Source organism: Phalacrocorax aristotelis, chromosome W, assembly GCF_949628215.1.
Source record: "Phalacrocorax aristotelis chromosome W, bGulAri2.1, whole genome shotgun sequence".
Taxonomy (NCBI): Eukaryota; Metazoa; Chordata; class Aves; order Suliformes; family Phalacrocoracidae; genus Phalacrocorax; species Phalacrocorax aristotelis.
This window is the reverse complement of record NC_134310.1, coordinates 10298002-10322790: the sequence shown is the minus strand read 5'-3', so window position 1 is coordinate 10322790 and position 24789 is coordinate 10298002.

Genomic DNA, 24789 nt, shown 5'->3' with positions numbered 1-24789 from the left:
TTTTGAGATCAAATGAGGAAAAGGGAACTTGTGTCAGGATAGGATCTCCCCCGGTCCTACTGCTTGCCTTAGGGGCGCCTGCAATACTACTTGTTCCTTCTTACTCCGGGTATGAGAGGATACTGGACTCCCTGGAGGGGTTCCAGGACTGGAACCCTCACTCTCCTCTTGTTGTGCCCTTAGCTGGGTCCAGCCTCTTTCTGGTGGTTTATAATATTCTGGTAGATCCCCTGTTTCAGGATCTCTTACCTTCCCTGGCTTCACACATCTCTGCCCTATGCTACATGCTGAGCAACATCTCTTCAACTTTCCTTTCCCTTCTTTCTTATTCTCCTTCTCTAAAGCTAACACCATTGGGTCCTGCGGGACTGTCAGTCCACAGTTGGTTTAGTACTCGGGGTGACTTTGGAGGGTAAAGAACATGTCCACGTACGAGACCTCATCCCACTTCCCCTCTCTCCTCAAAACCAACAGCAATTGCAATAAGGTATTATAATTCAGTGTTCCGTTAAAGGGCCATTTCTCTCCATCGTCTAATTTATACAAGGGCCACCATTGATTACAATACTTTATTAAAGCTTTCTTATCCATACCGCCACCTGGCGGTCCTCCTATGTCCTTCCAACGGGCTAAAATGCAGACTAAAGGGCTCTTCTTTAGCATTCCACTACTTTGTCCGCTTATTTTCTTAACCAAGGAACACAGCCTGATTATACCGACAACAATAAAACCTAACCCAGGGCAAGTCAGGTAAGGATGTACCTGCCCCGCAACGGATACAACTAAAGTCTAGGCAATTAATAAGATAGTGTTCCTGCCTTCCACCGAAGGAAAAAAGGCCGGGGGAGGGAGGCAGCAATCGCGGCTCGGGGACCGGCAGCGTCGGTCGGCGGGTGGTGAGCGGTTGTATTGTTTGTGTTTCTGGATTTTTTCCTTTTTTTCCTTTTCCTTTTTATTATATTATCATTATTATTATTATTTTATTTTAATTATTAAACTGTTCTTATCTCAACCCACAAGTTTTCTTTTTTTGTTGCTTTTGCTCTTCCGATTCTGTCTCCCATCCCACAGGGGTGGGGGGGTGGGGGGTGAGCGAGCAGCTGCGTGGTGTTTAGTTGCTGACTGGGGCTGAACCACGACAGTCCTTTTGGCAAACAACAATGCTTACAAAGCGGACAGATGCTAGTTCGTGCTCTGTTCGTTTGTTAATCCAGCAATGTTCCTGTCAGCAGAAAATCCTATGGGAAATTTAGAACATGATTGCCTGCTAACTATTGGACAAGTCTATTCCAGCAGACCGGACCTGAGAGATGAACCTCTGGAAAATCCTGATCTGGAATTGTTTACAGATGGAAGCAGCTTTGTGCAAGAAGGGAATCAAATGGCCGGATATGCTGTCGTTACCTCCACTAAGGTAATGGAGTCAGAGATGCTGCTTGCACCCACCTCAGCACAGAAAGCAGTATTGGTGGCATTGCAGCAGGCTCTGCGAATGGCAGAAGGACAAAGGGTAAATATCTGGACTGATTCCAAATATGCATTTGGTGTGATCCATGCTCATGGAGCTATTTGGAAGGAAAAAGGACTGCTATCAGTCCAAGGATCATCGATAAAGCATAAAGAAGAAATTCTCCAACTTCTGGAAGATGTGCAGAAACCAAAAGAAGTGGCGGTAATACATTGCAAAGCTCATCAATTTGGTCAGACGGCTGTAAACATAGGTAATCGATTGGCAGCTAAAGCTGCAAAGGAGGCTGCAGAACAAGGTATCCTTGCACTAGTACCAGTAAAACAGATAAAAATTCCGAACTTGAAACCGAGGTACAATAAATTGGATGAGCAATTAGAATCATCACAAAATGCAGAAAGATGGTGGGTAACACCAGAAAAACAGGTAATAGTGACCCCGCAAATTATGACAGAACTTGCAAAAGAAAAACATGAGCAAATACATTGGTGCATAGATGCTACGGCTTTGAGTTTAAAAACCTCGGTAGTGTGTGTAGGGATGACTGGACTAGTTAAATCCATAGTGGCTAAGTGTCCAATCTGTCTTAAAAATAAACCCCTGAACCAAAAAAGAAACCACCTTTAGGATTATCGAAACAAGGAAATTCTCCCGGAGATTATTGGCAAATTGATTTTTCTGAGTTACCCAGACAAAATGGATATAGGTATTTGTTAGTGCTGATTGATACATTTTCTGGATGGACAGAAGCTTTCCCTTGCCACACCAACAAAGCTAGAGAAGTAGTTAAAATAGTGCTGAAGGAAATAATACCAAGATTTGGGGTGCCAATGGGAATGTCCTCTGATAGGGGACCACATTTTGTGGCAGATGTTGTTCAACAAATTAGTAAAATTTTGGGTATAAAATGGGACCTACATACCCCCTGGAGACCACAATCAAGTGGGAAAATTGAGAGGATGAACCAAGCACTAAAGAGGCAAATAAGTAAGATCTGTCAAGAAGTGTCTTTAAAATGGCCACAGACCTTGCCATTGGCTCTCTTGAGAATTAGAATTCAACCAAGATCTAAAGATGGTGTAAGCCCATATGAGATTTTGTATGGCAAACCTTATCAAATTCCTCTCATCCCAGGGGATATGAAGGTAGCAGGGGAAACAGATTTAAAAGTGTATTTGGCTTCTTTAGGAAAAACTCTTGGAGCTCTCCAGAGATATATTGTGTTGGCTAGATCACTTGCCTTGGATATGCCTATACATCAGTATCAGCCAGGTGATTTTGTGTACATAAAGACCTGGAACTCTGAACCACTGCAGGAGAAGTGGAAAGGAGCTTTACAGGTACTGTTAACAACCTACACTGCAATCAGAGTAGAAGGAGTGCAACCATGGATACACTACACTTGAGTGAAGAAAGCACCATCATGGAAAATCATCAATAGAGACCCTGAGACTGCTAAATTGACTTTAAAATATGTATAAGTTTTTCTGTAAATGGGTGTTTGTTTTGGTGTGGAAACTTCTCGATAGGAAAAGAGGAGATAAGTGCAGAGGATCAAAAAAAGGGTGATTATTTCTATAAAATGACATTGCAGGATAGGATAGCCTTAGATATGCTCTTGCTAAAAGAGCATGGAGTCTGTAGATATCTGAAGGATAAAATAGACCATTGCTGCATACATATCCCGAATGTAACTCAGGGTGTCGAACATGATTTGAGTCTGTTAGGACAAGTAGAAAAAGACGCTCACAAAATTCAACAGGATATGCAGGAAAATTTGATTGGTAAGATATTTAATGGACTGGGACGGAATCTCAGCTCCTGGGTAATATCTATAATAAGCATGGTGTTGCTCTTGCTGGTCGTGGTTCTGATAATCCTCCTTGTCTATTCTTGTCTAAAGAAGGTTCTAGCAAAAGAGATGGCGATGAATTGAAAGGTCACTCTTGCACTGGCAAATGGAAAATATGGTCCAGAGAATTTTGATAGGGAAATCCCTATCACATAGAGGTTAACAGGCATTGATATTATAGGGTAACTAGTGGTAGGATATTGAGTACTAGTTTGTAGTGAAAGTGTTGAGAAAAATAATCTCAAAACTTTCAAAGGGGGGAAATGTAACCAGGGTGATGAAATTAACCAACCATGGATGTCGCTATACTCCTTGGATAGCCCTGTCCAACTGGACATCAAGTCTGGAGACATGGAGTATACAAATTAGTATATTCTTTGATCTGTATTTTAGTCATTAGTTAATCATTAATGCGAACGAAACAATAGACAATGTATTTCTGTCAGAACCCCTCTTTTAAGGCTCAAAGCCTAATTTTTAGATCCCAAACCCTCGCTTTTAGGGTCCAAACCTCTGTTTTAAGGATTAAAGCCTCATTTTTTAGGTAGCAATAATTCAGGGAGTAAATGGTTGGGTGTTACTAATGCAGTCCAGTGTAGCTTGACAAATACTGGGGCCCAGAGCCAAAACTTAGCCAAGATAATGAGGTAGCCGAAACAGGAACAGCCTGCACGATGACTAAAACTTGTTGCTTTGGGGGAGTCAGAAAGGCCTCAAGATAAGAAATGCCTAAACAAAGTTACGATGACATTTGACCTTAAGAAAAGCCGATGTACAGAGCTATAAAGATAAAGAACTGCAGTTCTTTAGGCAGTTCTCAAGGCTAGTACATACGTAATCTCAGAACTGAGTTTGCGTGAAAGCAAGGGTTAACTAGCGGACACAGTGAGGAAGAGTATATCCTTCATCCAGAGACCCCTGACGACCACCCGGAGACACCAACAGGTATGCGCAAATGACATCTGCGTATGATGAATATGTATATATTTTATCCCTACGCACGTTAGGAGGAGCGATCCCCCGTGCATCCGGCGCCGTAAATAAAGAATGCCTCCCTTTTAACACTACATTGGTGTTATAAGGTTCATTCCTGATTTCAGTGACACCACCTGTTTGCTGCTGCGTGCCCCCACCCCCCCACCCCATCTTTCTCTCTTACAGAATGTTCTCCTTAATGTGAGGTGCGGAAACAAACTCTACAACTCACAGAGAGTTATAAAGCAGGTATGTTTATTGCAGCGCTGGGTGCAAGGGGGATCGTGCCTCCTAACTTGCACATCGCAAGTCATGATGGACAAAGCTTATATTGCTCAGTTATATACATATGCATTAGATTTCCTGGAACTAATTATCTTAATTACCCATGCGTTTTAAGTCCCTTCTTCCACATATGGACATGAGTTGGCCCATCCAGTAATCTTGTCACAGTGTGTTGCAAGGTGTGTTGGTTTCAACTGGTGTTCTGACTCTCATCTAGATGGAGATGTCCTTAGTTCCTTTTGTCTTGGTTTCGACTGTCACCTGCTGCTAGGTTGTTTGCATCCTCCCCCCAGGACGTTCCCCATCAGGCTTGTGAAGATTATGTCCTTGAGTGCATTCTTGCCTGAGGCCCCTTACAACAGTGGCAGTCCTGAGGCTGTTGTGTGTTTGTCCTGGGTGCTTCTGAGTGGAACCTCAGGGATCATGGGGTGGTTTCCAGACAGGAGTTTGGTAGTTCTGCAGTGTCCTTATCTTTATGGTTCTGTACATCTGCTTTTCTTAAGGTCAAATCTCGTTGTAACTTTGTTTAGGCACTTCTTGCCTTGAAGCTTTTCTGACTCCCCCAAAGCAACAAGTTTTAGTCATCTGCAGGCTGTTCCTGTTACCTTACAGCCCAAGGCTACCTCATTATCCTGGCTAAATTTTGGCTCCGGGCCCCAACATTTGTTGAGCTACACTAGATTGCATTAGTAACGTTTAACTATTTAGTCCCTGAATCAATGGGTGAGCACTCTAAGGTCTTTATAATGTTTTCTGTCGTAATTGTGGATGTGGAAGGGGCTATTGCAATGTAAGAGGTTTGCTTGATTTCCCTCTGCCTTCTGTTTTGTGCTTAGCTGACTGCCAGCTTCAAACACCTTGTTGAATCCAGAAGTGCACCATAGACTTTATGTCCTTAACTTCATATCTAAACTCTGCTATTGATGTCTTTGATTTGGAGTTTTGCAGGGCCCTGTGGGCATATGCTGCTTGTACCTATCACAATTCCAAAATATGCCATGGAAATCTAGTCTACCATTCTGTAGTGCTTGGAATTAGTGACCTCATGAGCCAGAAAAACTGTTCCAAGGATGGACACTCATCTTCTACCAACCCTGAAGTGACCCATGATTCCTGCAATTACAGTGTCCACACAGGAACCAGAGAACATCGGGGAGAGGAACAGACTTCTACTTATCTATTTTGTGGCTTGTTTGGTGATCCACATTTGAGAACTTTTAAGGATCACTTCCAGCCATGCAAAGTGGAAGGTGCTTGGCCTCTCATAGACAGTAACTACTTATTAGTGCAAGTGACAAACATGCCTGTGGTCCCAGGATCCAGTGCTACTACTACAAATAAGGTATGGGTTGCTCTTAAACACTGTGTATGCATACAGAAGTGGAAAGCCAAGACAGAGTAGTAAACTACTCAACAGTTAAGGGTTGTAGTAGGTTGAGAATCTTCCATGGAGTAGTTTGAGGAAAATAAAACTACTGGGTTAATCTTTTAGAAAATTGCTTCTTTCTTTAGAAAACAACAACATTCAAACCAGGTCCCCCCAAAAAAAACAACTCAACCCATCCATAAGATAATACCACATAAACATTTAAGAATAACTAAATTGATGCTTTAAAACAAGCGTCAGACTGCAGCAACTGTGACTGTCCCCACACTAAGTGGAAATTCTAGGGCGAAAGGATAGAAGGAGTGTGGGTCTTTGCATTAATTCTTCAAATTGTATAATAGAAAAAAAAAAGTATTGAGTGGCACAACAAATTAGTTACCCAGGATATTAAGTCTTTAATTGGAAAGATATGTCCTGTGGGAGATGCATTCATTCACAAAATGCTCTTGGCAATTTGTAGGTGTCTTGTGTAGTTGTGATGCTGATAGTAAGGACACATGTTGCTTCAGTGACTGAAGCTGTTATATATTCCATGGTCTAATTAAAACTTGCTGTGCTAGTTTCTTCTGAGCTTGTTTGATCTGTTTATGCCTGTTGGCATAGGATCCCAGGGCCTTTCAGATAGAGAATGAAGGATTACCAAGTAGCTGGGAGACTTGAGTTGAGTCTCTCCTTTTCCTTTCCTACAGACTTCCAATATGAGTTTGAGTTACAGAATCACAAAATCACAGGTTGGAAGGGACCTCAGGGATCATCTAGTCCAACCTTTCTGGGAAGAGCCCAGTCTAGACAAGACGGCCCAGCACTCTATCCATCTGAGTCTTAAAAGTGTCCAACGTGGCTGAGTCAACCACTTCCCTGGGGAGATTATTCCAACGGCGACTGTCCTCACTGTGAAAAATTTCCCTCTCATGTCCAATCGGAATCTCCCCAAGAGCAACTTGTATCCATTCCCCCTTGTCCTCTCCATGGGACTCCTTGTAAAAAGGGAGTCTCCATCATCTTTGTAGCTACCCCTTAAGTACTGGTACATGGTGATGAGATCCCCTCTAAGCCTCCTTTTCTCAAGGCTGAACAAACCCAGCTCTCCCAGCCTATCCTCATATGGCAGGCTTCCCAGTCCTTTGACCATCTTGGTGGCCCTTCTCTGGACCCCTTCCAGCCTGTCCACATCCTTTTTGTATAGCGGGGACCAGAACTGCACACAGCACTCCAGGTGTGGCCTGACAAGCACTCAGTAGAGAGGGATGATGATTTCTTTCTCTCTGCTGGTGATGCCCTTTTTGATGCAACCCAGCAACCTGTTGGCCTTCTTGGCCGCAGCAGCACACTGTTCGCTCATGTTGAGCTTTCTGTCCACCACGACCCCCAGGTCCCTTCCCACAGAGCTGCTCTCCAGCCAGGTGGATCCCAGTCTGTACTGCACTCCCAGATTATGTTTTCCCAGGTACATGACCTTACACTTGTTGAACTTCATAAGGTTCTTGCTGGCCCACTCTTCCAGCCTATACAGATCATCCTGCAGAGCAGCTCTCCCTTCTGGAGTGTCTACTTCCCCACTTAATTTGGTGTCATACGTAAACTTCATCAGGCTACACTTGATGCCATTATCCAGATCACTTATAAAGATATTGAATAACATTGGGCCCGATATCGATCCCTGGGGGACTCCACTTGTGACAGGTTGCCACTTGGAAAAGGAGCTATTTACCACCACCCTTTGGGTGCAGCCTGTCAGCCAGTTCCCCACCCACTGCACAGACCACTTCTCTAGGCCATAACGCATTAATTTCTCCAGGAGGAGACTGTGGGGGACTGCATCAAAGGCCTTGGAGAAGTCCAGGTAGACAATGTCCAACCCCCGCCCCATGTCAACCAGGCAAGTCACTTTGTCATAGAAGGCCACCAGGTTTGTCAAGCACAAGCTGCCCTTAGTGAAGCCATGTTGGCTTTTCCCAATCATGTGCTTCATTTGACTTGTGATGGCCCCCAGGAGGATTCGTTCCATAAATTTCCCAGGGATTGAAGTAAGGCTGATGGGCCTATAGTTACCCAGATCCTCCCTCGAGCCTTTCTTTTAGATAGGGGTAACATTTGCCTTCCTCCAGTCCCCTGGGACATCCCCTGTTCTCCATGACTTCTCGAAGATTATGGAGAGCAGCCTTGCGATGATGTCAGCCAGCTCTCTCAACACCCTCGGGTGGATATCGTCTGGGCCCATTGATTTGTAGGGGTCAAGCTCCTGTAATACTTCACGTACTAACTCTTCCTTCACCGATGGTGGGTCGGTGTTTGGATCAACCGGCAATTTCGTTCCCAAAGCCTGGGACCCGACAGTGCTGGTAAAGAAAGAGGTGAAGAAGGTGTTGAGGACCTCTGCCTTTTCTGCATCATTGGTGATTGACTCTCCTATTCTGTTTAACAGGGGGCCTATGTTTTCCTTCTTTTTCTGCTTGTGGTTAACATACCTGAAGAAACCTTTCTTGTTATTTTTGACATCTACGGCCAGTTTCAATTCGAGCTGGGCTTTTGCTTTTCTAACTGCATCTCTGCATGCTCTGGCAGTGCCCTTGTAGCTTTCGATGGATAATCCTCCACTTCTCCATCTCTGGTATGCCTCCCTTTTGGATTTGAGTAGACCCAGGAGGTCATGGTTGAGCCAAGGGGTCCTCTTGCTCCACTTACTTCCCTTTCCTTTGTAGGGGATAAATTGGCTTTGTGCTTCCAATAGAGAGTTCTTGAAGAACTCCCAGCACTCACTAGCTCCTTTGTCTTCCATGGAAGCTTCCCATCAAAATCCCTCCCAACTGAGCCCTGAGTGAACTGAAGTTTGCTCTGCTAAAATCCAGAACCCTTGTCTTAGAGCTGACCTTCAGCACACTCAGCAGGATCCCGAACTCCACAATATTGTGGTCACTGCAGCCAAGGCTATCACTAACTGAGATATTACAAAGCAGGTTTTCTCGGTTTGTGAATAGCAAGTCCAGCAGCGCCTCATTCCTGGTTGGCACGTCTATCATTTGTATCGGGAAACAGTCCTCTATGTGTTCCAGGAACTTGGTGGATGACATGCGAGCTGCCCTATTGTTCTTCCAGCAGATGTCTGCATAGTTGAAGTCACCCATAAGGGCCAGGTTTTGTTGGCGAGAAGCTTGCTTTAGTGCCCCAAATATCGCTTCATCACCTTCGTCATCATGATTAGGAGGTCGATAGCAGATGCCCACTATGAGTTGGTCACTGGCATCTCTGTATCTGATTTCTCCAACTACAGAAGTAGACCTCCCCAGTCTTTTGGGGAATCTTCTGAGGCTTAATGGCTATTACAGGGGCTGTAGAGGAAGCAGGTAGGAAGGGTATTGTAGAATGCCTTAAATAGAAGGGGTGGTGGTGTTTGTTCCCCTCCAAATAAAGTGTGCACACAAAAAAGGCTTTGTCTTTAGTCACTATGACAGGTGTTCCGGATATCACTAGCACAGTTGTCCCTGAGTAGTAAATAAGGCAGAGGTGCTTGTACTTCCCTATGGAAACCTTTCCTTCTTGTTTGCAGTAACTGAAAACAGGAAGGGAACTTTTCTTATCTGGGTGTCTTGTACTGGGTTGCTTGAAAGTGAAAGGGAGGGCAGAGAAGGAAAAACAAACAGGTAGTGGAAAATCCAGAGCTTTTACTGTAGTGGGTTTACTGGTCATAAAGTTTGGAACCTGGGAATAGGTTGTATTAGCAGTATAGTGAAACATTGGGTAAGGGCTGAGAGATGTCTCTTTTGCAGTCTGATCTTATTTTTTTGTAGAACATCACTGGACTGAACAGCCTGTACTTACTCTCCTTTAAGTAATTAATATTATAACACTTGTTTTCCAGTTATCACTCAGCTTCTTAAAAGCAGGAGCATCAGAACACTGACCATGTGTGATTTAATTTTTTCATCTTTATAGACTTCCTGCCCAAGGTAAAGATGAACTTGGCTTTCTTTCTCAGAAGAGGTACATGTTACTGCTTTGTTAAAGGACTTCAGTCACAAGCTGCTTTGTCTGTGAGGTGGAGCTGATAATGTCCTATCTTATAATGCAATGGGTTTTTTTCCTATTAGTAAAGAGTGGGAGGGAGAAAGAAACAGTTTGGCCTGTGCAGGTTAGTGCTGTGCTTGGGCATAAACCGGTCAAATGGTTCAGCAGGTAGCTGTGGACAGATTGAAAATGTAGATGCTGAAGCACTTTCTACGGATTTGTGATATTTCTAAAAGGCAGAGGCCTGCCCGTGCCTTTAAGTCAACGTCTCTGTTCCCATATCAAAAGCTACCTGCCTGTGCCTAAACTAGATGACTTATGATTGACTCTCTAGATAGGTAGTTGTTGTATCTCCCCTGTGAGCAGCATTCAATCTTAGCTTAGGGCAGACTGAAACCTCTTGGGGTTAAATATGACAGGTTTTGCCTTAGGTTCGTAGGTATATCCATTACAATCTCCACCCCTCGTCCCTTTGGGCCAGGTTATAGGGTTTAACATTGCAATGAACTCCTCCCCTCACCCCTGCTCCAGCTTGGACTTATCCACAAACTGCAGTCCCTTAGGCATGTATGTGCTCCAAGTGAAGGCTTATCTATGAGCCACGGTCTCTCCAGGGGTACACCTGCTGTGGCATAGACTTATCCATAGCCACAGTCACTTTGAGATATGCCTGTTCCAGCGTGGCCTTCTCCATGGGCCGCAATGCCTTCAGAGATATACCTGCTCCAGCATGGGTTTACCCACAGCTGCAGTCCCTTCAGGAGTGAACCTGCTCCAACATGGCCTTGACCATGGCTGCAGTCCCTCCAGGGGCGTGCCTGCTCTGTCATGGGCTTATCCATGGCCACACGCTTTGAGGTGCTCCAGGATGACCTCATGCACAGCCAATGATGCTTCACAGTGTACCTGCTGCAGCATGGACTTATCCTTGGGCCACCATCCTTCAGAGGTATTTCTGCTGCAGCACAGACATAACCACGGCCACAGCCGCTTCGAGATGTACCTGCTCTGGCGTGGACTTATCCATGGCTACAGACACTTCAGGGTGTCCTGCTCCCATGTTGCTTCATCCACAGGTCACAGTCCTTTTGGCTCAAGTTCACGCTGGAGTTCCAGCCTGTCCAGTCAGCAGCACAGAAATAGCAGCGATGCCCTGGCCATCTGCTGTTGCTGTTATCAAAATGTTCCCAGGTACAGCAAGCAGTGAAAGCAAAAAGCAGCCACTAACAAGCACTAGACTCAAATATACAGTAAGGCAAGCAAGCTCTAGGGCAAGCCTGTCAATTAATAGCTAAACAGCAATAACAGCTATAAATTCAATCTAGCACATTCCAATTAAATCTGTCATTATCTCAAACCCTTTGAGCCCCACGTTGGGTGTCGTGGTTTAACCCCAGCTGGCAACTCAAGCACCACACCGCCGCTCAATCACTCGCTCCCCCCCACCCCGGTGGGATGGGGGAGAGAATCGGAAAAGTGAGAAAATTTGGAGTTGAGATAAAGACAGTTTAACAGGGAAAGCAAAAGCTGTGCACACAAGCAAAGCAAAATAAGGGCTTCATTCACTGCTTCCCATTGGCAGGCAGGTGTTCAGCCATCTCCAGGAAAGCAAGGCTCCATCATGCGTAGCTGTTACTCAGGAAGGCAAATGCCATTGCTCCAAATGTTCCCCCCCCCCCCCTTCTTTTTTCCCCAAGCTTTATATACTGAGTACAACATCATATGGTATGGAATATCCCTTTGGCCAGTTGGGGTCAGCTGTCCTGGCTGTGTCCCCTCCCAGCTTCTTGTGCACCCCCAGCTTACTCACTGGTGGGGTGGTGTGAGGAACAGAAAAGGCCTTGGCTCTGTGTAAGCACTGCTCATCAGGAACTAAAACATCCCTGTGTTACCAACACTATTTTCAGCACAAATCCAAAACATAGCCCCATACAAGCTGCTATGAAGAGCATTACCTCTATCCCAGCCAAAACCAGTGCACAGGAAAGCTAACAAAACCTAATAAACATAATTATGAATAACCTGATGAACATTTCTGTCTTAAAGAACACTATAACTTCACTGCAAATGTGGGAAATTGAAGGATATGGAGTGTACTGGGTTTTGTTGGGATGGCATTAACTTTCTTCATAGCAGCTGTGCTGTTTCAATTTGTGACCAAAAGAGTGTTGATAACACATCAGTGTTTAGACTATTGCTGAACAGCACACCACTTAGCTCAAGGCTTTCTCTGTTTCTTGCTGCCTCTTCCCCCCCACCCCCACCCCAAGCTAGCAGACTGGGGATGAGCAAGAACTTGGGAGGGGACACAACCTGGATGGCTGATCCAAATTGACCAAAGGGATAGTCCGTGCCATATGACATAACACTCAGAAAAAAAATACTGTGGGATAGATTTTCCAAAGTAGCTCTTGCTCAGAGATGGGCTGAGCATCAGTCTGCTTCTGGGAGGTGGTGAGTGCTTGCCTTTGCATCACTTGGTTTTTTTGATTTTTTTTTCTGTGGGTGTGTTTTTTCCCTTATTAAATTGTCATTATCTCAACTCATGCATTTTTCTTACTTTTGCTCTTCATTTTCTCCTCGGGTGGGGGGAAAGTGCGCAAGCAGCAGGTGGGTGCTCAGTTGCTTGCCAGTGTCAATCTACCACACAAACCTGTTAGAATCTATGGTAAAATAGCACCTACTAACTACAGACCTAGAGCACTGTTATTACATTATGGTGCTCGCAGAATAGTGTGAGAATGCAGAGTTACAAGTTTTCTATTTAAGGCACACTAGCCATGCACCTTCTAGAGCTGTGTTATCACAGAATGCTTGAGGTTGGAAGGGACATCTGGAGGTCATCTGATCCAACCCCCATGTTCAAACAAGGTCACCTAGAGCCAATTTCCCAGGACCATGTTCAGATGGCTTTTGTAATATCTCCAAGGAGAGAGACTCCACAAGCTCTCTGGGCAACCTGTTCCAGTGCTCGGTCACCCTCACAGTCAAAAAAAAAAAAAAAGGAAAGACTTTCCTGATGTTCAGATGGAACCTCCTATGTTTCAGTTTGTGCCCACTGCCTCTCATCCTGTCACTGGGCACCAATGGAAAGAGCCTGGCTCTGTCCTCTTTGCACCCTCCCTTCAGCTATTTATATACATTAGTGAGATCCCCCCTGAGCCTTCTCTTCTCCATCCCAGCTCTCTCAGCTTTTCTTCATAGGAGAGATGCTCCAGTCCCTTCATCATCTTCGTGGCCCTTTGCTGCACTCTCTCCAGTAGTGTCGTGGTTTAGCTGGCAGCTCAGCCCCACACAGCCGCTCGCTCGCTCACACCCCCACCAGTGGGATGGGGAGAGAATCAGAAGGGTAACGCTCGTGGGTTGGGATAAGAACAGTTTAATAATTAAAATTAAAAAAAAAAAAAACAAACAACAGAAATGCAATGGAAAGGAAAATGACGAGAGGCGCAAAACCCGGGGGAGGGGGATGAACCACAGAAACAAACTGCACGTGATGCAGCCACTCACGACCCGACGCCGCGCCGCTCCTGAGCCGCAACTGCCCCCCCTCAATATACTGGTCACGGTGTCACATGGTATGGAATGAACCTGCCATTGGCCAGTCGGGGTCAGCCGTCCCCACCATGGCCCCGCCCCTCCCAGCCCCCCCCCCCCCGCCACGCGGCAGAGCGCGGGAAGCTGGAAAGGTAGCCGACCCCCACAGTGAGGAGAATTAACCCCTTCTCAGCCAAAACCAGCACAAGTTGTAACCACCGCATATCTGGCCATCTGTTTCCCATCTTCTACAAAGCTGCTACCATCTGTAAACAGCTCCAAATCAGGATTAATTAATGGTTCACCTCTTAAATCCTGTCTGCTGGAATATACATGTGCAATGGTTTGCAGACAGTCATGGTGCAAGGGTTTGGAGTCCCTTATATCTGAATTCAAAAACATCGCTGGGTTGATTGCTGTGGTGATTTTAAGTTCCACATCATTCTGTTCCAACAAGATAACTTGATATTTGAGCATACGCTTTGGAGACAACCAATGTCCCCCCTTTTGCTCTAAGACAGAAACCACCATATGCAGAACATACACTATGGTTCTTTGCCCTATTGTTAATTTTCTAGCTTCTTGGATTAGAAGAACAGTTGCAGCTACAGCACGCAAACATCCTGGCCATCCTTTACTCACATTATCCAGTTGTTTAGAAAAATACCCCACAGCTCTTCTCCAGGTTCCCAGTCTTTGAGTCAGCACACCCAAATCAAGATGTTGTCTTTCATGTGCAAATAAAAGTTTTAGACAAATTGGGCAGTCCCAATGCAGGTGCTGACATCAAAGCCTTTTTTAAGTCCTTAAAAGCTACTTGGCATTCAGGGGTCCATAGTAGGTGGTTCTCTGTTGACCTCTTCAGGGTTTCATAAAGGGGCTTTACCAATAGTCCACAATTGAGGATCCACAGCCTGCACCACCTGGCCATACCCAGAAATGCCCTCAGCTCTCGTATGGTTCTTGGTTCTGGAGTTTGGCAGATTGCTTCTTTTCTGTCAGCTCCCAGTCTCTGTTGTCCTTGTGAAATCTCAAAACCTAAATAAACCACAGTCTGTCTTCCCACATGAGCTTTGCTCTTTGATGCACAATATTCTCCTTGTGCTAAGAAATTAAACAGGCTTATAGTCTTTTGTAGACATTCTCTCCGAGTCTCTGCAGCCAACAAAATGTCATCTACATATTGCAGTATTGTTCCCTCTGGGGTTTCCTTCTTTCATAATTCCAGATCCTTTGCCAGCTGGTTGCCAATTATTGTAGGACTATTCTTAAACCCTTGTGGCAGCACTGTCCAGGTAAGCGGTGCTTTGCGCCCAGTGGTGGGGCTTTCCCACTCAAAGGTGAATATTGCCTGGCTATCTTTGTCTAGAGATGTGCAGAAGAAGGCATCCTTGAGATTGAGCACAGTAAACCACTTGTGCTTTTCCTTCAAGGTTGTCAGCAAGGTATATGGATTAGCCACTGCTGGGTGAATAGCTTGAACAGATTCATGGCTCTTAAGTCTTGAACTAATCTATATTCCTTGCCATTTTGTTTTGGTGTTTTGTTTTGGTTTTTTTTTTTACTGGCAATATCGGAGTATTATATTAATTCACACTCTATCAATAATCCATAATCCAAAAATTTCATTATTAATCCTTCCTATCCTCCCCTTTGATAGGGTACTGTTTTTGCCTTGCTAGCTTAGTTCCAGATTTTAAGATGACTTTTACTGGTTCCACCAATTTAGACCAACCTGGAATTCCATCAGCCCATACCAAGGGTGTTACTGCATCCTCTACTCCTGCCGGAATGTCTTCCTCTGGTCTTTCTGCATTCTGTAGCATAAAAATTCTCGCTTCCACAGCTTTTGATTCAGGTATTAATAATTGCACTTCTCCATTCTTAAAGTTATCTGCGCGTCTAATTTGCTCAATAAATCTCTTCCCATCAAGGGCACCGGGCATTCAGGAATGTATACAAGTTTGTAAGTAAAAACTCCATTTCCCAGTCTACACTTGACTGGTTGGAAGAAAGGCCTTACCTCCTTTTTCCCTGTGGCCCAAATAATAGATATGTTTTGTTTACTCAGTTTACCTGTACAGGTATTTAACACTGAACATGCCACTCCTGTATCGATTGAAAAAAGAAAAAATTCTATCTTCAAGGTAACCAGGGATTCTGTTGGGAGACTCAATTCAGCCCCTGGCCCCCATCAATCTGAATCTCGACCCAAAGTAAGCAGCTCTTCCACGTCGGGATTTTCCTGTTTTCTTGGAAGATTTCTCTGAAAACACTTCTGAAGGCATTCCCTCTCCTACTTCCCCTTTTGTTTACAAAAAACCCCACACTTATCCTTATTCAAAGGTTTATGCTCCCCAGGTCTAAAGTAGGTGGGGTCCTCATACTTCTTCCCATAGGAGGGTGATCTAACCTATACCCATCATTTTGCCTTTTACTATTTTGGTTGCCTTCCGCTACTGCTGCAGCCAGCAATTGAGCCTTGTGATCCTCTTTCTTAAGTTGCTCCTTTTCCTGTTGATTCACCACCTCCCTATCAATATACACCTTCCACACTACCTCTAACAACTTATCCATAGATCTTGCCTTTGCTCCTTCTAGCTTTTGCAGTTTTCTCCTAATATCAGGATTTGACTGCCCCACAAGGAAAGTCACAAACATTAGTGCATCAGTCTCTCTCTCCAGATCCAAATCCATCCATTTCCTGGCCACATCACATTCAAAGAAAGCTGACAGAGTTTCATCTTTCCCTTGTATCATCTGATATAATTTTGACAAGTTTTTCAGTTTTAGAATCACGTTCCTTACACCAAACAATATCTGCCCCCCCCCCCCCCCGCCAGTTCTTCAACATCACTGTTCACATCCCTATTATCCACTTCTCCATCTTCCCTGTTTCCACCCTGATCATTACCTCCCCATAGAGTTCCCTGTCCCTGGGCTACTAAGAATCCTACATCATCTTCCTCTTCCACTGGCTCTTTGTGTTTTTATACCTTTTACCAATACTACATGCAGAACAACATTGTTTAGGTGTTTGTCCCAAATTGATTCTAAAGCCAAAACATTTGCAGCCACGTTCTTTTCTACTTTTCCAACCATTCTGCAACATGAAAAACAACTCCACATATGGTATCTCATCCCATTTTCCTTCTCTTTTACAAAACAACATTAACTGTAGCATAGTATTATTACATTATAATAATATAGTATTATTATAGTATTATATTTCAAAGTATACATCGGCCACCAATGATTACAATACTCAGTTAACTGCTTCCTTGTGAGGGGATCCCCCCCTTCTTCTATGCTTCAGTAAACACCCTAAAGGTGATTTCCTTAAGATGTCTCCTTTAGATGATTCCCCACCCATATTAAATGTGAGTTCCAAAACAACTATCTGATCCAAACATGCAAAACCAAATCTGCCGTTCCGATAACCAAGCCAAAATTCAGAGACCACTCAAGACAATTAACCAAATTGGGGACTCGAACCCCTTTCAGTGGGACTCTAACCCACTCCTTAAACTTCAGGGACTCGAACCCCTTTCTAAACCAACTAGGGGACTCAAACCCCCCCAACCAGAAAACATACTTTGCAAAATTCTTTTTCTCTTAATAATTGACCAAAACCAATATTACAAGCACCGGTACTTAAAACCAAATTAAAATCACAATTTCCAATTAAACAAACTTTCCCTTCCTATGCAGGCAGGTGTCTCATCCCCACAAATATAATTCAAGCAAACAGATATGCATCCCACAAGAAACATTTCTCTGCTCAGTAAGCAGAGCTTTGTGTTTTCACTTTCCTGCACTTAGATTTTCTACCTGGACTGTAAGCAATTCACAGCTTAGGTTTCTACACATTAATAATGCCTAGCCCATTTCTGGATTTAGGTAAAGAAATGTCTTGCCAAAGCCACAAAGGAGAATAAAAACAACAAACGCGATCTAGAAATCTAGTGGCAGATGAAAATGTCTACAAAACTGAAACCTTAAGGAGGATGATCATAGAAATGCATGCTCCTGGATGTAGTAAGGAGATAGCACTGATCTGCTCAGTCCTTTAAAGCCAGGGGATTGTGTGGATATGTGATCAGAAGCAGAAATTTAGAAAAGCAATAAATCTTAATATAGAAAATTGAGGTACTTCAGGTACTACTGGATTAGGCAACAGCTGTGTAAAGGCTCTGAGGACTGCAGTGGTAGATTGAGCTGTCTTAAATTCTTTAACAGTTATAAAGGTTGTAGCCCCCATAAATTAACAAGTTCTTATTTTTGCAGATGGGGTGAGATTTTGCAACTTAATACTCAATATATGCCATTAGTTGGTTGGTATAATTAGTTATTGTACTTTTTCACTATGTCATTTTAGAGAAATTGTATATTGATGGCAGGATTCAATTAGAAGATGTTAGACTGAAATGAAAATGACGAGTTCAATATGTGAACTCTAAAATGTGAAAAGTTATCACTAAAAATGTTACTATTATCAAAGCAACAATCAAAAAATTTATTTTATTACTGTTTATGACCACATATAGCTTAAATAAAGAAAAATAATGACTATCTTATAATACACACATCCTGAGACACCACAGGCTAAATATATTAATGGAAAAGTATTTTCCCTTCTTCATGCACCCACTTAACAAATTCTGAGTCAACTTAAGCCAAAATAATTTCTTTTCTTGTCCTAAAATTAAAGCTTCCTGTTTAAATAACATTTTCCAACATTTGCCTTGTTCATTTTGTTTTATATCACCTTATTTCCCCTACCCGTACATCTTTCACTCATCTACTAAAGCTATTTCTAAAAGCGTAAGCCAAACAACATGCACCAAAGAACAGACATCCAAGACTGTGGTTCCAAGAGTCTAATTCTTGGTAGTATTGTGGTGGGTTGACTTTGGCTGGCTGCCAGGTGCCCAACAAGCTGCTCTATCACTCCCTCTTCATCCACAGGATGGGGGGAGAAAATATGATTAAAAGCTCGTGGGTCAAGATAAGGACAGGGAGCTCACTTATCAATTGCCCTCACAAGCAAAACAGACTCTACTTGGGGAAATTAATTTAATTTATTGAGAACAAAACTAAAAACACCTTTCCCCTGCCCCCCCTTCTTCCCAGGCTCAACTTCACTCCCAACTTCTCTACCTCCTCCCCTCCGAGCAGCACAGGGGGATGGGGAATGGGGGTTGCAGTCAGTTCATAACATTTTGTCTCTGCCACGCCGGCCTCCTCACACTCTTCCCCGGCTCCAGCATGGGGTCCCTCCCAAGGGAGACAGTCCTTCCCGAACTTCTCCAATGTAAGTCCTTCCCATGGGCTGCAGTTCTTCACAAACTGCTCCAGTGTGGGGCCTTTCCATGGGGTGCAGTCCTTCAGGAATGGGCTGCGCCAGCGTGGGGTCCTCCACGGGCTGCAGGTGGATATCTGCTCCACTGCGGACCTCCATGGGCTGCAGGGGGACAGCCTGCCTCACCATGGTCTTCACAATGGGCTGCAGGGGAATCTCTGCTCCAGCACCTGGAGCACCTCCTCCCCTTCCTTCTTCCCTGACCTTGGTATCTGCAGAGTTGTTCCTCTCACATAGTCTCATTCCTCTCTTCCAGCTGCTGTTGCGCAGCATTTTTTTTTCCCTTTCTTAAATATGGTATCACAGAGGCGCTACCACCGTCCCTGATTGGCTCAGCTTTGGCCAGCGGCTGGTCCATCTTGGAGCCAGCTAGCACTGTTTCTATTGGACATGGAGGAAGCTTCTGGCATCTTCTCACAGAAGCCACCTATGCAGTCCCACTGCTACCAAAACCTTGCCATGTAAATCCAATACAGGTATACTGAAAAGCTCTTGTATTAAAGCATGCATTCTGAGAAACTTGGACTATATGAAACAGTGAATTAAAGACAGGTTGCAGCCTGCCAACTGAATTTCCTTGCTTTTGACAGTCTATTAATCTGTACGGTGTGCGCTTGGCACTTTTAAATCAAAACAATATATCTATAACTTAAGCTGGTTTTTCAAACATGAGGCAAAATGCTGTACATGGAACTTGAGAGAAGCAAAAATCATACTTCCCATGAAACAGTTAATTCACTATAATTGTCAACACATGGCTCCTAAATCATTATCAAAGCATGTTCTGTTTCATTGCTCTTCACAGTATGTTTACTCATCTAGTTCACCATTTTAAGGATTGGAGCCCAATAGCATAATTAGCAGGCACTTTAAAAAAAAAAAAAAAAAAGGAAAAATACCTTCTAAAGAACAGTTGTGCTCTTTACCTTCATCACACTCCCTGCCCTGTCTTTCAGCAGTACATTGTAGTCAGCAGAGCGATTGAACTGTACTTTTTGGCAGCTGTCAGGATTTCTAGAAAGAAAGGTGTTTATTTTCAAGTGTTGGAAAATAACCAGTCACGTTTTGCCCTGATTGCTACCTAATCTTTTGTTCCCAATGAAGGCTGACAAATTCTTCCAAGAAGTGATGGCAAATGACTCCTCCTTGTTGCATGAATTTGGTTTAAGTTATTACCATGTCAGGCCTGTTAATTTAATTTCTTTTGGAATTCTGAAAAACTTGCAATGTAAATTAAAATGTTTACATTGGGGTTAGGAAGAGACAAAGGTTGAAACTTCATCCACTGAACCACCTGAGACCCACATCTCCCATCTGCTGGTTTTGGCTGAGAAGGGGTTAATTCTCTTCACTATAGTGCCTGCAGTAGTCAGGGACCTTTCCAGCTTCCCACGCTCTGCCACGTGGGTGGGAGGCTGGGAGGGGCGGGGCCATGGCCGGGGCAGCTGACCCTGACCGGCCAATAGGATGTTCATTCCATACCATGTGACACCATGACCAGTATATTAATGGGGGCGGTTGGGGTGCAGGGGGGGGCAGTTGTGGCTCAGGGACTGGTGGCATTGGGTTGGGCGGTGAGTGGCTGCATCACGTGTGGTTTGTTTTGGTGGTTCATTCCCCTTCCCACCCCCTCCGCCCCATGTTTCGTGCCTCTCATTGTTTTCCTTTCCATTGCATTTTTGTTGTTGTTTTATTCTAATTATTAAACTGTTCTTATCCCAACCCACGAGCGTTACCCTTCTGATTCTCTTCCCCCATCCCACCGGTGGGGGAGTGAGTGAGCGACTGTGTGGGGCTGAGCTGCCGGCTAAACCATGACAGTCTTTTTTGGTGCCTAACATGGGGCTCAAGGGTTGGAGATAACAACAGCTGCTGGTCACAGCACCATGTTGTCGTTTTGGCAGTTGGTGTTAAAGATTGATGTTGGTTTGTTTAGTCTGCTGTGTTCTGCTGTGATTAGTAAGGTTTTGCCTAAGAGATTTGTTATGCAAACCCTGGTTTTCAGCTTTATCTGGCATTTGGGGTTTTTGCTGAAACCGTTACTCTACTCTGGATACCACCTTGTTGAGGCGATTAGCAATTATACCTCCTCCTCGGAGAGATTTTATATGGAGAAAGTACGGAATGGTATCTTTGCTACTTTCTTCTATGATGTCTCCGCAACCTTTTTGTATCTTGAACATCCTTGGGTGGTTAAGGTGCACTTATTGTTATTATTTTGGGCATATTGTTTTGGTTTTGACTAAGCAACTTAAGAATATCACCCAGAAATCTGCCCCAAGGCTTGATAGTTACGAGTGGCAGGGCATGTGGGATAGCATGGGCAAATACCTAGGTGTCGTGGTTTAGCCGGCAACTCAGCCCCACACAGTTGCTCACTCACTTCCCCCATCAGTTGATGGGGGAGAGAATCAGAAGGGTAACACTCGTGGGTTGAGATAAGAACAGTTTAATAATTAAAATTAAAAAAACAACAACAAAAATGCAGTGGAAAAAAGAACAACGAGAGGCGCGAAACATGAGGGGGGGAAGGGGAACGAACTGCCGAAACAAACTGCATACGATGCAGCTGCTCACTGCCCGCCAACCCAACGCCGTGCCTCTTCCAAGCTGCAAACTGCCCCCCCTTAATATACTGGTCATGGTGTCAGATGGTATGGAATGAACATGCCGTTGGCCAGACGGGGTCAGCCGCTCCTGCCGTGGCCCTGCCCCTCCCAGCCTCCCGCCAATACGGCAGAGCTTGGGAAGCTGGAAAGGTAGCCGACCCCCACAGTGAGGAAAATTAACCCCTTCCAATGTCTCCTCTTTCATTACAACTACTTTTCAGTACCTTGAACATACTTTGGTAGGTAAGATACATCTGTTGATATTGCTTTGGCAGACCATTTCAGCTCTGTATAAGGTTAATAAGCAATTTAAAAATATCATCCAGAGATCTGCCCCAAGGCTCAATAGATATGTGTGGCAGGGTATGCGGGATAGTATGGGCAAATGCCTAAGACGGTGGGCACCCCCCGTGATGTGGGACTTGACCCCTGAACAAGTGCAGAATCCTGAAAAATTAGTAGAACATTTGGACGAAGTATGTTGTCACCCTGGCAATTCCAGAGAGATACAAATCACTGCAATGTGCTGGGGCCTAGCTCATGCCTATCGAGCCCTATTTAACACTCTTCAGTACTCCCAAGGGGAAGAGAAGGCCTCTAGATCTAAAAGGACAAGGACAAGGAATGCAAGAAGCACTGCGCCCACTCAAATCCCCACGACAGACACTGCGGCTACTCCAACCCCAATGACAAGCGTTGCAGCTAAATCAGAGGACCAACCCGTGCCAGTATCAGTTGCCCCTATACACAAGAAGAAATCCTGGAAGAGAAAGTCAACTTGTTTAGAAAGAGATGATGAAGAAGCAGGGCCATCACGAGGAGAGGAGGAGGAAGAGCAAGAACTTGTACAAGAAACAGAAACTACCTGATCCCTATCCTTGAGTGAGCTGTGAGATATGTAAAAAGAGTTCAGCCGTACGTCAGGTGAGCACATTGCCACCTGGCTGCTCCGATGCTGGGATAATGGGGCCAGTAGTCTGGAATTAGAGGGCAAAGAACCAAACAACTGGGATCCCTTTCTAGGGAAGGGGGCACTGACAAAGCAATTGGAAAAGGGAAACAAGCCCTCAGCCTCTGGAGGAGACTCCTGTCAAGCGTGAGAGAAAGGTACCCCTTCAAAGAATTAAATAGTCCAAATCCTTCTGAAGGCTGGCTTTGCCATAAAACAAAGTAAAGTAAAGGGACCCGCAGAAGAGATCCAGTTCTTAGGAATCAAATGGCAAGATGGTCGTCGTCAGATTCCAATGGATGTGGTCAACAAAATAACAGCCATGTCTCCACCAACCAGCAAAAAGGAAACACAAGCTTTCTTGGGCATTGTGGGTTTTTGGAGAATGCATGTTCCCAATTACAGTCTGATTGTAAGCCCTCTCTATCAAGTGACCCGGAAGAAGAATGATTTCAAATGGGGCCCTGAGCAACAACAAGCCTTTGAACAGATTAAACAGGAGATAGTTCATGCAGTAGCTCTTGGGCCAGTCCAGGCAGGACAAGATACAAAAAATGTGCTCTACACTGCAGCCGGGGAGAATGGCCCTACCTGGAGCCTCTGGCAGAAAGCGCCAGGGGAGACCCGAGGTCGACCCCTAGGGTTTTGGAGTCAGGGATACAGAGGGTCCGAAGCCCATTATACTCCAACTGAACAAGAGATAGTGGCAGCATATGAAGGGGTTTGAACTGCTTCAGAAGTGGTTGGTACTGAAGCACAGCTGCTCCTGGCACCCCGACTGCCAGAGAATTAACCCCTTCTCAGCCAAAACCAGCACATTCTCCACCCCTTATTCCATACCATTTACACCATGCCCCGGTCCCATATGATGCAATTCAACCTTACCAACCACCACCCCTCCCCTTCCCATCCTTTAACATAAGACACAGACATCATTCCCTTAGTCTATGGACCTTCCCTGTAAAATGTCCATAAAAATGTCCATTGAGTTCACCCAGTCCATGACTCTGGGCTCCATCTGTTGTATCAGTCTTTCAGGGTGGGAGAGATGGTGTGTGTGGCGTTGGGTTGCTGCATACCGAGTCATGCATCGTTGCATCACTGCTGCGCTTAGCTTGTTTCACAGTTTTTCTTCCATGGATTGGGAGGCTTGTACTAGGATATCATTGATACAACACAGAGGTGACACACAATATTATATAGCAGTTTGCATTGTGCCATTCAGTTCATTGGCTGTTTTTGCCCAAAATCAAATCCCCTTGAGGCACACATCGGATTTCTCCATCCTCCCGCATCACCCAAGTGCACCCAGGTCCTCGAGCAAAAACAATCCCATGAATGGGTTTGCCTTTGCCTGAGGCAGGAAGAACCCAGACTGTTTTCCCTAGCATATTTTTCACATGCACTACAGGGACTCTGTCCCCTTCCACAGTACATAAGGGTTCAGACTGGGCAGGGCCAGCTCGATTGGCAGATCCCCTCGTGTTGACTAACCATGTGGCTTGTGTATCCCAGTGCTTGAATGTTCCACCCCCCATTGCTCTCAGTGTAGTTTTTAACAGTCCATTGTACCGTTCAATTTTCCCAGAGGCTGGTGCGTGATAGGGGATGTGATACACCCACTCAATGCCGTGCTCTTTGGCTCAGGTGTCTATGAGGTTATTTTGGAAATGAGTCCCATTGTCTGACTCAATTCTCTCTGGGGTGCCATGTCGCCACAGGACTTGTTTCTCAAGACCCAGGATAGTGTTCCGGGCAGTGGCATGGGGGACAGGAGATGTTTCCAGCCAGCCAGTTGTTTCTACCATTGTAAGCACATGATGCTTGCCTTGGCAGGTCTGTGGGAGTGTGATATAGTCAATTCGCCAGGCCTCCCCATATTTATATTTCAGCCATCGTCCCCCATACCACAGAGGCTTTACCCACTTCGCTTGCTTGATTGCAGCGCACGTTTCACAGTCATGGATAACCTGTGCAATAATATCCATGGTCAAGTCCACCCCTCGATCACGAGCCCACCTGTATGTTGCATCTCTCCCTTGATGGCCTGAGGTGTCATGGGCCCACCGAGCTAGAAATAATTCACCCTTATGTTGCCAGTCCAGATCCACCTCAGCCACTTCAATCTTGGCAGCCTGATCCACCTGCTGGTTGTTCCGATGGTCTTCAGTGGCCTGACTCTTGGGGACGTGAGCATCCACATGATGTACCTTTACAGCCAGGTTCTCTACCCGGGCAGCAATATCTTGCCACAATGTGACAGCCCAGATGGGTTTGCATCTACGCTGCCAGTTGCTTTGCTTCCACTGCTGTAACCACCTCCACAGGGCATTTACCACCATCCAGGAGTCGGTACAGAG